This window comes from Struthio camelus, chromosome 10, assembly GCF_040807025.1.
Source record: "Struthio camelus isolate bStrCam1 chromosome 10, bStrCam1.hap1, whole genome shotgun sequence".
Classification (NCBI taxonomy): domain Eukaryota; kingdom Metazoa; phylum Chordata; class Aves; order Struthioniformes; family Struthionidae; genus Struthio; species Struthio camelus.
In genome coordinates this window covers 24,919,836-24,930,327 of record NC_090951.1, presented here as the reverse complement: position 1 = coordinate 24,930,327, position 10,492 = coordinate 24,919,836, and the positions used below count along the sequence as shown (strand labels likewise).

The window sequence follows — 10,492 nt, the reverse complement described above, 5'->3', positions numbered from 1 at the left end:
GGGCCTCTCGTGTGCGCACACGCCGCGGAGGTCTGGCCTGTGCCTCTCCGGTTCCTCAGAATGAGAGTTCTCAAGGATGTTGCGTACTCTGCTTTGGAAAGCTATGGCCTTGGCAGGCCTTCTCAAAGCTCTCTGGCAACGGACTGTGAATGCGAGCGGCAAAGGGAGCGTGGTGCCTTTTCTGCAGCCTGGCGTCTTCTCCTTTCCAGATTTGATTTGACGCTTCCGGCTGAAAAACAAGAGGCGGAATCTCCCTCCCAGGGATCCCTGAAGTGCACTGAAGAAGAAGGGCAGATGGACAGAACAGGTCATGTCACAGCTGACTTGTGAGAGAGAAGGGAGTGTGCATGCGTGCGTGTGTTCATGCGTGTGTTCCCTTTGTCCTCAGCAGTAGGTGGTTGGAGCCCTGGTCAAGATGCGGTGCCTGGGAGAGTAGACTGCCTCTTTGTGCCTCTATTTACCCCTCGCAGCAAATCTCAAGTGACTCTGGATGGCAGGAGGTCTCAGGGTGGCCCAACAGCAACAAATGCAGCTGGTGCCGCTGAAGGGCAGTTTTGCCCCGGGGCGCTGCGCCCTGGTGGATAGCGCAAGCTCCTCTTTCACTTTAGCACTTTAGGACGTTTGGCGACGAGGTGTCTATGCTGGAGGGGAGGGGAGGGGGGGGTCTACCTCTCTGACGGATCCCGGGCACGTGAATGTGGGGAGAAAGATTGCCTGGAGATGACTGTCAACAGGCTGCTAGCGTGTGCCAAGGACGTCCTAGGGAGCAAGACCTCTTGGAGAGCGTGGCTCCAAGGGGATCAGCCTGTTTGATCCGATGCTGGAGCACATCTGCCTGTCCCAAGTGCTCACAAAGACGCTTGCTGAAGAGCCTTCTCCTTTCCTACTTCCAGGGAGTGCTCCCGTTGCGTGCCTCCTCTCTCAAGAAAGGCCTGTGCCACCCGCGTTATCTGGCGCCGGCCGTAAAAAGCAGAAGGGGCGGAAGAGCAAAGGAAGCAAGTCGTCGGCCAGGTGAGGCTCTTGGAGAAAAGGGCTGAGGGTGCCCTTGTGCTCTTGGAGTTCTTCGAAGGGGTTGCTTCTTCCGTACACTCTGTCAGTGTGACATCTGAAGGGCGGCCAACAAGTCTTTGCATGACTTGGTCTTCCTAGATTGACGGCAAGCCTGTCGCAGGTTTCTGCGAGCCTCTGGTGTCAAGCTTCTCTCTGGTGCCTTTCTTGTTTCCAGGACGGAGACTGAGATGTCGCCTGTGAGACCAGCCTCTTCCTCCAGAGGGTCTCGGAAGGCCGCCAAAGGCCGGGAGGCAAAGGACAGAGCGCGTAACAAGCAGACTGAGGGAAAAGGTAATGTCACAGCTGACTGGTGAGAGAGGTGTGTTTGTTTTCCTTTTGGCCTCCGCAGCACGGGGCTGGAGCCAAGCTGAAAAGGCGATGCCTGGCGGAGTAGGCTGCTTCTCTTGTGCCTCTGTTTACTCATCACGGCAGATCTCAGGGGACTCCTCCTGGAAGGGGCTCTCCGGGCAGTCCTGCAGCACCAACTGCAGCAGCTGCCACTGCTGAGGGGCACTTGGCCCTGGGACTCCATGCCCTGGTGTGTCTTGCAAGCTGCTCCTTAGTTGCAGGAGTCTGTCTGTGCAGCAGCATTTAGGAATTTAGGAAGATCCCTCCGCGCTCTGCGCGGGATCAAAATCCTGCCTTGAGCTGCCAGTGGCGGAGGGGGTCTAGCTTTCCCAGGGAAGCAGCGCGCTGGAAAGTGGGGAGGAAGACCACGTGGAGATGAGTGGCGACAGGCTGCGAAGCTGTGCCAAAACGTGGCTTCCTTGTGGAGGCTGGTAATTGCAGGCCTTGTGCTGTGCATCTCCCTAAGCATGTCTTTGGGCTGGATGCGCCAGAAGAGCACGTCTGTGCATGTGAGCGCCTTATAGATGTGCAGGAATCTGTTCCCCTTCTCGTGTGGAACTATGCCCTCCAGCCCGCAGCCGCCCCAAAGGAGAGGGTACCATGAGGTCACCAGCACCTCCCAGCCAAGCCCCGCTTTTTAAGCCTATGGGCTAGAGAAAGCAGGAGAACAGCCACAGTACTCCAGGGCAGACGGGTGCCCTGCAGAAGTGAAGAGCTGGACAGGATTCTGTGTCAGCAAGGGCCTAAGACCTGCTCGGGAGCAGAGCTCCGAGGCAATCGGGCTCTTTGATCCAAAGCTGGAGCACAGCTGCCTGTCCTTCTTGTTCAAACGCTCACAGAGATGCTTGCTGAAGAGTCTCCGCCCTTCCTACTTCCAGGGAGTCCTCCTGCTGAGCGCCTCCTTTCTCGAGAAAGGCTTTCTCCGCCCACGCTATCTGGGGCCAGCTCAAAGGGAGGGAAAGAATGGAAAACCCGGGCAAACAAGCCAGCTGCCAGGTGAGGCTCTTGGAGCAAAGCATGCTGGTGACCGTGTGCTTTTGGCATTCTGGGAAGGAGTTGTTTCCGTCGCACACGCCGTCGGTATGAACTCTGAAAGGTTGTCAACTCGTGTCACAACGACCGATGTCGATGCAAGAGGTGTTGCAGCAGCTGAGAAGTTGCAGCAAAGCTGTTCTGCTTTGCTAGACATTTCAAGGGACCTCATTTGGTTGCAGCGTAGATGAGAGCACTTCCCAGAGGAACGTGAAAGTCAGACCATCCTCCCCCACCAACAGAGAGCGGTGTCCGTTTTCCCTGGTTTTTAGGTTGGATTCAATTCACTAGAAGCCTCCCCTTTTCCCATTTCACCCCAAAACAGAGTCTTTCTGACCACCTCACGGCCTTTAGTGCCCCTAGCAGGAGGCGGCTAGCGGGCTCTGCAGGCTCCGGGCGTGGCAAATGGCACTGGTTTTCTCCTCGTGCCATCCAGAGAGGGCCCACACCTGGGCATCCAGAGCTTTCCTTAGGGCCTGTAGGGCCCTCACTCTTGATGGGATCACAAGGGCTCAAATACACCAAATGCTCCAGCAGCACTGTCTTGTGCTGCAGAGGCTGGCACGCCGCTGCTTGTGAGCACAAGATGGAGAACGGTCTCATCCGGGACTCCGATAACCTCACCCGGCTTGTGTGTTTTCAGCCTGCTGCAAACAGTTCGGGAGAGCTCCTCTCAGGTGGACGAGGACAGCAAGCAGCAAGAACCTCGTCAAGCCAGACCTCGGACTGCAATTCCTGTTTGCAGGCAGCCAAACAGGGCAGAACAGGTAAGCCGAGGAGCGGAGCTGTGGAGGTCTCCAAGTCCGAGTGGTACTGCTGCCCCCCAAAGAGCAGGCCAGGTGGCCATGGTCTTTCAAGCTTGCCTGCCCATGCCTGGCAGGGAGAAGCTGCTGCAAAAAGCCAAAGGGGAGGAGCAGCAATGTGCTGTGGTGGGGGCATGGCTGGGTCACCCCCTCCCTTGAACTTGCGGGGAAGAAGGCCAACCACAGGCGGGGCTGTGTTTGCAAGAGTGTAGCCAGCCGAGTGAAGGACGCCACGAGTCCTCTCTCTTCAGCCCTTGGGAGACCTCACCTGGAGCCAGCCCTAGGTCCAGGGTGGGGCTCGACCATGCAAGAGAGGCTCTGGAATGCTGGAGCAAATCCAGCGGAGGCTCCCAAGCTGGCCAGCGGGCTGGAGAACCTGGTGTCCAAGGGAGAGGTGGAGAGGACTGTGTTTGTTCAGCCCATAGAAGAGAAGGCTCAAGGGTCCATCGCCTTGCTGTCTGCAGCTACCCGGGGGAAAGGCTAGAGGTAACTTAGCCAGCTCTTCTCAGAGGCGCACAGTGACAGGGTGAGAGGCACAAGACGTAGAGTTGCAAAAAGGCAGATTCCGGCTAGCTGTTGGGAGGCGCGTTTCCACCATGAGGGTGGTCAAAGTTTGGAACAGGGCCCAGAGAGGCTGTGGGACTTCTACCCTTGGAGTTATTCAACCCTCAGGTGGACACGGCCCGGGCAGCCTGCTCTAACTGGCCCCGCTTGGAGCGGGGCCTTGGACGAGAGTTCTCCAGAGGTCCCCTCCAACCGACCCCGTTCAGTGGTTCCGTGCTGGGGTCTGACTGGTGGAACCCCACGGGAGCGTTTGATTTCACGGTTGCAGCGCTGAAAAACGGTCATTCCTTGCCCTCATTCACCCTGTCACGAGCGATGTCAGCAAGAGAGAATGGAGCCAGCAAGCAACGGTGGTGAATCCCGGCCAGGGTCCCTGCCTGCGGCAGTGCTTGGCATGGGGGTTTCTGAGGCCAGAGCAGAGCAAGTGTGCGGGAGGACGCACAGGCCCCGCAGTTGCTGGCTTCTCCAGGGCTGAGAGGTGAGAGCGCCTGAGGGAGGTCAGAAGCAGCCTCAAATTTGTCCTCTGGCCCCAATGCAGGCTTGGCGGCATCAGGAAACGCTGCCCGAGCTTCAGCCACACTCACCAGTGCCGTGGCTTGGGAAAGAGGAGAGCGCTGCTGCCTTCCTGCCCCGAGCTGAGGAGAAGAAGAGGAAGCCAGAGAGGCTGCCGCGGCTGCGCAAAGAGTAAGTGCGCGCCAGGCCCAGCCCCGGCCTGGAAAACTGGAGTGGCAGCACCTGTCCGAGGTGTGAGGAAGCCCATCTTGGGAGCCATGGGGCTGGGTATGGCGTCCCCTGATTTCTCCTGGCATGGCAATGACCTGGGCTGGACCCTGGTGCCAGGCAGCCCCAAGCTGCATTGCCACTTGAAGGCTGTGGGTACCACCAGCGGGAGCGTGCGTGCAGGGGCTGGTCGAGGGGAGAGGCAGGAGGGCCTCAGCCAGAAGGGGAGAGGGAACTTTCCCTGCTCTTGCAGGCAGCTTTCTGTACGAGCAAGCCACACCCTGCAACTCTTGGAGACTTACCAAGTGCGTCGGGAAGAGTGGAAGCAGAGGGTAGAGCTGAATCGGCAGCGGAATTCCCAAGAGAAGCACTTCCTCTGGTAAATTTCTCCAGCTGGGGGTGCTGTTTCCCCTTCCCCTGCACTGGCCTTCCCTCCACACCCAGGAGCACCCAAGGGGAGGGGAGGGGAAGGGGGTCCGGTCTTTCCCTGGCACCCCTCGTGGGAGAGCAACAGGCTTTGCAGGCTGTGGCCTGGGAGCAGGCACCCTTCCAGCCCAGGGGCAGGGGTTGGGCACTCAGCGGTGGGCTTTCCCTGTGGGACCAGAAAGTTGTGGCTGCCGACGATGAAAGGATTCCTCCAGCGTTTTGGCTCTCCCTTTTCAAACCGCACGCTCCATCCTTGTCTCCCCAAGGCTCCACACCCGGACACCTTGCCCTGTGGGGATCGAGGCCGGCTTGGTGCAAAGTCCCATCCCCGCCTGACTCCTCCGCAGGCTGATTACCGGCACGTGGCACCTTGTCATGTCCTTGCCTTGGACACTAGGGCCCCTGTCCCGTTCCAGAAAGCATAGAGATGCCAGCAGAAGCAGACCCCAGAAGAACCGCCCTGCCCTAGGCCTGCAGCGTTTCCGTGCCCTTCTCCCTGTGCCTAAAACCAAACGGTTCCTTTTTAATGCCCTAGCACTGGGCAGCAGATGGCTCTGCGGGATCAAAGGGAGAGATACCAGGACTTGCTGGCTGCGCAGAAGACATGTGAACATTGCTGGAAAGTCTGGAAGCGTGGTCCTGAGCCATCTTGCTAGCTGCGGAAGCCTGCCTGGGCCTGAAGAGCGACCAGTCCCAAGGCACTGCAGCTCCAGGGCCAAGTGGAGGCCTGTCAGCGTGGGAGCTCCCTCGGCTGCTGTCAGCGTTGTCTCCATTGCGGCCATGGAGCTCTTAGCAAAGGGGATGTTGAAATCCACCTACAAGGGCCAAAGGAAAAAAAAAGTGGCGTGTACTTGTTCACGGCTGGAGTAACCAGCCTGTGCCTCACAAAGGACAGTGCTGCAGGACAGATGAACAGAAGAGCTGTTAAACCCCCCATGTGCTCCTCCACAGTTTTTGTAGCGCCGTAACAGAATAACGCCCGTACACAGACCGCAGCATAGAGACACGCGTGCCACAGAGCGGGTGTGCAAGCAAACCACTGCCTCACTCATTCTAAGGACAGCGCGCGCGCACACACACGCGCCCCTTTCTTCCTTCATTACCCTCCCTAGGACACGCTCAGAGCTCACACCTCTCACTCCCCAAGACCCTCACGCACAGCCAGGACTGCACCGCCAGAGTGCACATGCACCAGCCCAACACATCCCTGACACTGCACACGCATCCGCACACATGCTCACGCTCTCCACACGCACAGAGACACTGCACAGCGGACACACCCCTCACACAGCATGGTGGCCAGGACACACGTACACCTGATGGGCCCACAGCCCCAGGGGTGCTATAGGAGCTGCAGCCCTTCTCCGGATTGTATGGGGAAAGGCTAAGGGCAGAGGAGGAGCTGCTGTGGGGTAGAGCGGTGCGGCAACCTGGGAGTGCAGATGCCTGGCTTTTCTCTGCAGCTGCAGTGCTCTCCAGCCAGGCAAACCTGGGATGGGCCATGTTTGTCCCTGGGCCTCCGTCGGCCCTTGGCTGCTCCTTGTGGCGGCCCCCCCAGGGCTGTGCTCATGTCCTGGTGGGCGCACGGTGTCCCCACCACCCACCTCCTGCCTGCTGCCTGGAGGTGGACGTGCCTCATTTAGACCTTCCTCCTCTCTTGCCGCATGGCTGCGGTTGGTTTTTTTAGCGCTTTCTTGAATTAGGTTTTCAAAGCAGCACCTAGTAGCTTCTTGTAAACTACAGGCAGCTCACAGCTGCTTGACTGCCCTGTCAGCCTTTTTCAAATCCTGGGCTCCTTGAAGCCTGTCCATGCGCCTCCTCTGACCCGGGAACACAGCATCTCCCTGCCCTTCATCAAACACAGGAAGGGGCTTTGTGGATCCTCCCAGAGGAGCGGGTGATGGCCGTGTCCTTTCGGTCTGTTGCTGGGAGAAGCCTCTTCTTCGGTCGTCTTCCTTGTCCCAGTAACGCCTGATGCTCCAAACACTGCACTCTCCCTGCAAGTGCTGCCTCTTACTAAGCACCTGCTTCACTGGCAGACATTCGGCGTAGTAAAGAGGCAAAGGCTTTGGACCGCCTTGCTGCTGCAGGGACCAACAAATTGCCAAGGAGGTCCAGAAGCTGAGTACTCAGCCAGTACTGTTTTGCCCTGCCTGTGCGCTTAGTTGGCAGCTTTCCCTGGCCATGCAACTCATGAAGTGGTGCTGACCCTGATTTCCAGAAAAGTGCTTGTCAGTTTAAAAGAGAAGAACTGGTTTTCAGTGGGGAGTTGGAAGGGCGACGTTCTGCTGCTTTGGGGGACTGCCCGCTGGCTTTTCTGGTGCGGTGACCCTTCTGTCTCGTCTCGCTCTGAGAGCTCCGCGAGGTCCCTCTTGACCCTCCCTGTGTGGAATAGCTACAAGATGCTGCTGCAGAGACTACTGGACTCTGACAGCCAGGCAGGGGTTAGGCCAGAGCCCAGATGCCCTCGGGAGCAGAGCGCAAAGCCAGAAGCCCGTTGGCTCCCCCACGAGATGTGGTTTGGGACCAGTGTTCCCTGCTGCTGCTCTCCGTGTCCTTCTTGGCTGCCTTAGCCCCTCTCCAGCCTCCACTCCCATTGGCCCAGCATGGCTTTGGCTGCTCTGGGTCTGCCCTTACTCACGGTCCCTGTGGCAGTCGGGTGTCCTTCTTCTGCCTCCCCTCGCCCCCTCCCCCGGCTGCCTTCACTACAGGGGCTTTCTGATGCACTCAATGGCCTCACAGGGCTGCCACAGCAGCGACCGCACTGTCCCAGCCCTGGGTCGCCTGTGGCCTCCCTTTTCCTGCCTCTAGCCAGCTAAACCCTGCCGAGGGGCACTTTGCCCTGGCACTCCGTGCCCTGGTGAATGTTGCAAGCCTGGCACGCAATGGCTGCTCCTTGCTGGACGAGACAAAGAGGAAAGCACTTGAGGTGCCCGGTTAATGCTGAAGAGCCATGGTGATCGCAGGCAACAATGGTTGCTCGTGGGCTCCAGTCCGCCTCTCCAAGCGTGCTCCAGTGGCGCAATGGGCCAGCGCGCAGTACTTATACAGCAGTGCTAAGCGGAGGGATGCTGAGGGTGAGTTCAAGCCTCACCTGGAGCATGGGCTTTTGATCATGCACTGCCTCCTCTTCCCTTGGGCGGTGCAGCTTCCTAGCAGTGACATCTGTCTCAAGCCAGACATCCTGGGACCTGCCAATACAGACACCTTGGAACACCAGAAGCGCTCGGGGCCGTTCCAGGCTTGACCTGGGCTCTGCCCGCATAGCACTCGGTTTGGGGCCCCGGAGGCAGAGCTGGGCTCTCCTCCCTTCTCTTCCGCAGAGGATCCAGACCTCTTCTCTTCCGCAGAGGATCCAGAGGGTTTCTTTCCCACAGCCAGCTTACAGCTTGGCCGGAACAGGACTTAAGGCTTCCAGCATGGTGGCATAACCTCAGAAAAGTCACACGCTCCCCCTGAAGAAAAAAAAAAAGCGACTTCTTTCTCCCAGGGAAGAGCTACTTGTGTTGGGGGTCTCTATGGCGTGGGATGGCAGTTGCGGGTGGGCTGGGGCTGCAGGGCAGTTTGTGTGTGGAGCTGAGAGTGCCCTGACTGCAACACGGAGAGCAAGGGCAAGGGAAAGGAAAGGTGAAAAGCTGGGCACTTTCCAGGCAGACTCTCTCAGTTCTCAAGCTTGGCCTGGAGAATGGAGAAGCTTGACTGCTTTCCCAGAAGCAGGGGTAGCTGTCACGGCAGCCCCACAGCAGAAGACACTGCACGATCACTAGAAACCAGGAAATCATTTTAGGCACGAGCCCACTGAATGTTTGGAACAGAGAGCACAGAAGAGCTTCCTAGGCCATGGCATCTTTGGAAACAAACCCACTGGCCTACCCTTGCGGGTGCCTCCCGTGTCTTTTCCAACTCTCCTTTTCACCCGGCGGGCTTTGCAAAACCATTGCTGTGACTCGGATTCGGCCACAACGCAGAGTACTAACCACTATACGATCACAGCTGCCCATGTGATTGCCTTTCCTCCTCGGGCCATTTGTCCCTCCTGCCTCCTGCCCTCCTGCCTTCTGCCCTCCTGCGGAGCAGCCAGAGCTGTCAGGTGACGACAGGCTAGCAGGGAGAAGTCAGAAAATGCGAGTCTGTGTCCTTGCAGAGCAGCACCCGAACAGCGCAAGCCCTCATGTGCCTCCCTGGGAGAGGGGAGGCAAACTCACGCTCTAGATTCACCTTTTCAGAAGTCTCAGTTCTTGGGGATGGCAAAGAACTGGACTGAAGGCAGTTACGGGGCATGTCCAGGGGCTGGCGATGAGGAAAGGACAACTCTGCAAAGAGCGGCCCCGCGTAGCCAGCTGGACAGAGGGTGGTGTAGGGGGGAAGGCAGGTGCATAGCACAGGGGATAGGAACTGCTCCGTGCCCAGCCCTGGCTCTTTCTGCTCAAGTGTCCCCTCCACCACGCACCCTGGGGTGCAGTGTGAGCCTGTGGGCGCACCTCCACAAAGAGCGACGGTCCTTTCCCCACTTGCTCTGCTCCTGCTGCTGGGAGAGGTCCTGGCGAGAGGTTGCAGCTGCAGGAGTGCTGCGCTGGGTGGCGGAGGTGGCTCAGCAGAAGGGAGCTGCTCCTCGCCTGAGCTACGTTGCAGCCATGCCCGGCCCTGGCCGCCATGCACCTCGCTGACCCTGCCCTTCCCTGGCTGACCGGGCTCCAGAGCTTGGCCTCAGACCCGTCTCAGCACTTTGGACTTGGCTGGCAACCACTGCTCTGTGCCTGGCCCTCGTTCCTGACACTCAACCAGCTCTCCCTTCTTGCTCGGGTGCTGAGGGCCTGTGCCCTGCCAGGGAGGTCCCTGCCTCACTGGCCTTGCTATGTCCCTCGCAGCCTGCTTGCCTGCCCTCGGAAAGCAGCCCGCTCCCACTGCTGGCTGCCACCTGCAGCAAGAGCGTGCTCACGCTTCGCACTGTGCTGCAAGGACAGCCGGAAGGGGCATCGGTCCCCTGGCGAGAGGCAATCCAGACTTCCCCCAGCCCAACCCATGCACCAGGACAGGAGTGTTGCAGTCTGGTGGGTATAGGTGAGTGGTGCAAGGAGCTGGATTTTGGCTCCGGTTTCTTGGAGAGGTGGGTTTGAAGCCCGTGCTGTCGGGTTTTGTTGTCTCAGGCTGCTGTGATTTGTGCCCAGCTGTGATTTTCTGCTCAGGGACTTTCCAGGTGCAAACCTGTGTCCAGCAGTGACCAGCCTCCCCGCCGACCGCCACCTTGCACTCCCTGGGCCTTCCCGCTGCAGGGTGCCTGCTGCCCAGAGGCTCTGGTTGAGGGCCTCGTTCTCAGAAAGAAGGAGGAATGCCTGCAGAGTTGCCTGGGAAGGCTCGGGCTGCCACGGCAATTTGTCTTCCTGACCGGCTGTGGGGGGCTGTGGTTGGAGGGGTTGGTCCCCTGCAGGGCAGGGCTGGTGCCCACCGGTGGGTGCACAGGCAGGCTGGGCCTCTCCTCCCTGGTGGTCTAGTGGTCAGGATTCGGCACTCTCACTGCCGCGGCCTGGGTTCGATTCCCAGCCAGGGAA

General features: G+C 59.1%; 1 non-coding gene across 1 annotated transcript; it reads left to right on the top strand.

Moving 5' to 3' along the window:
- The first annotated feature begins 10,420 nt into the window (after nt 1-10,420).
- TRNAE-CUC (transfer RNA glutamic acid (anticodon CUC)) lies at nt 10,421-10,492 on the top strand. The gene has a single exon. It is a non-coding gene; the product is annotated as a tRNA-Glu (tRNA).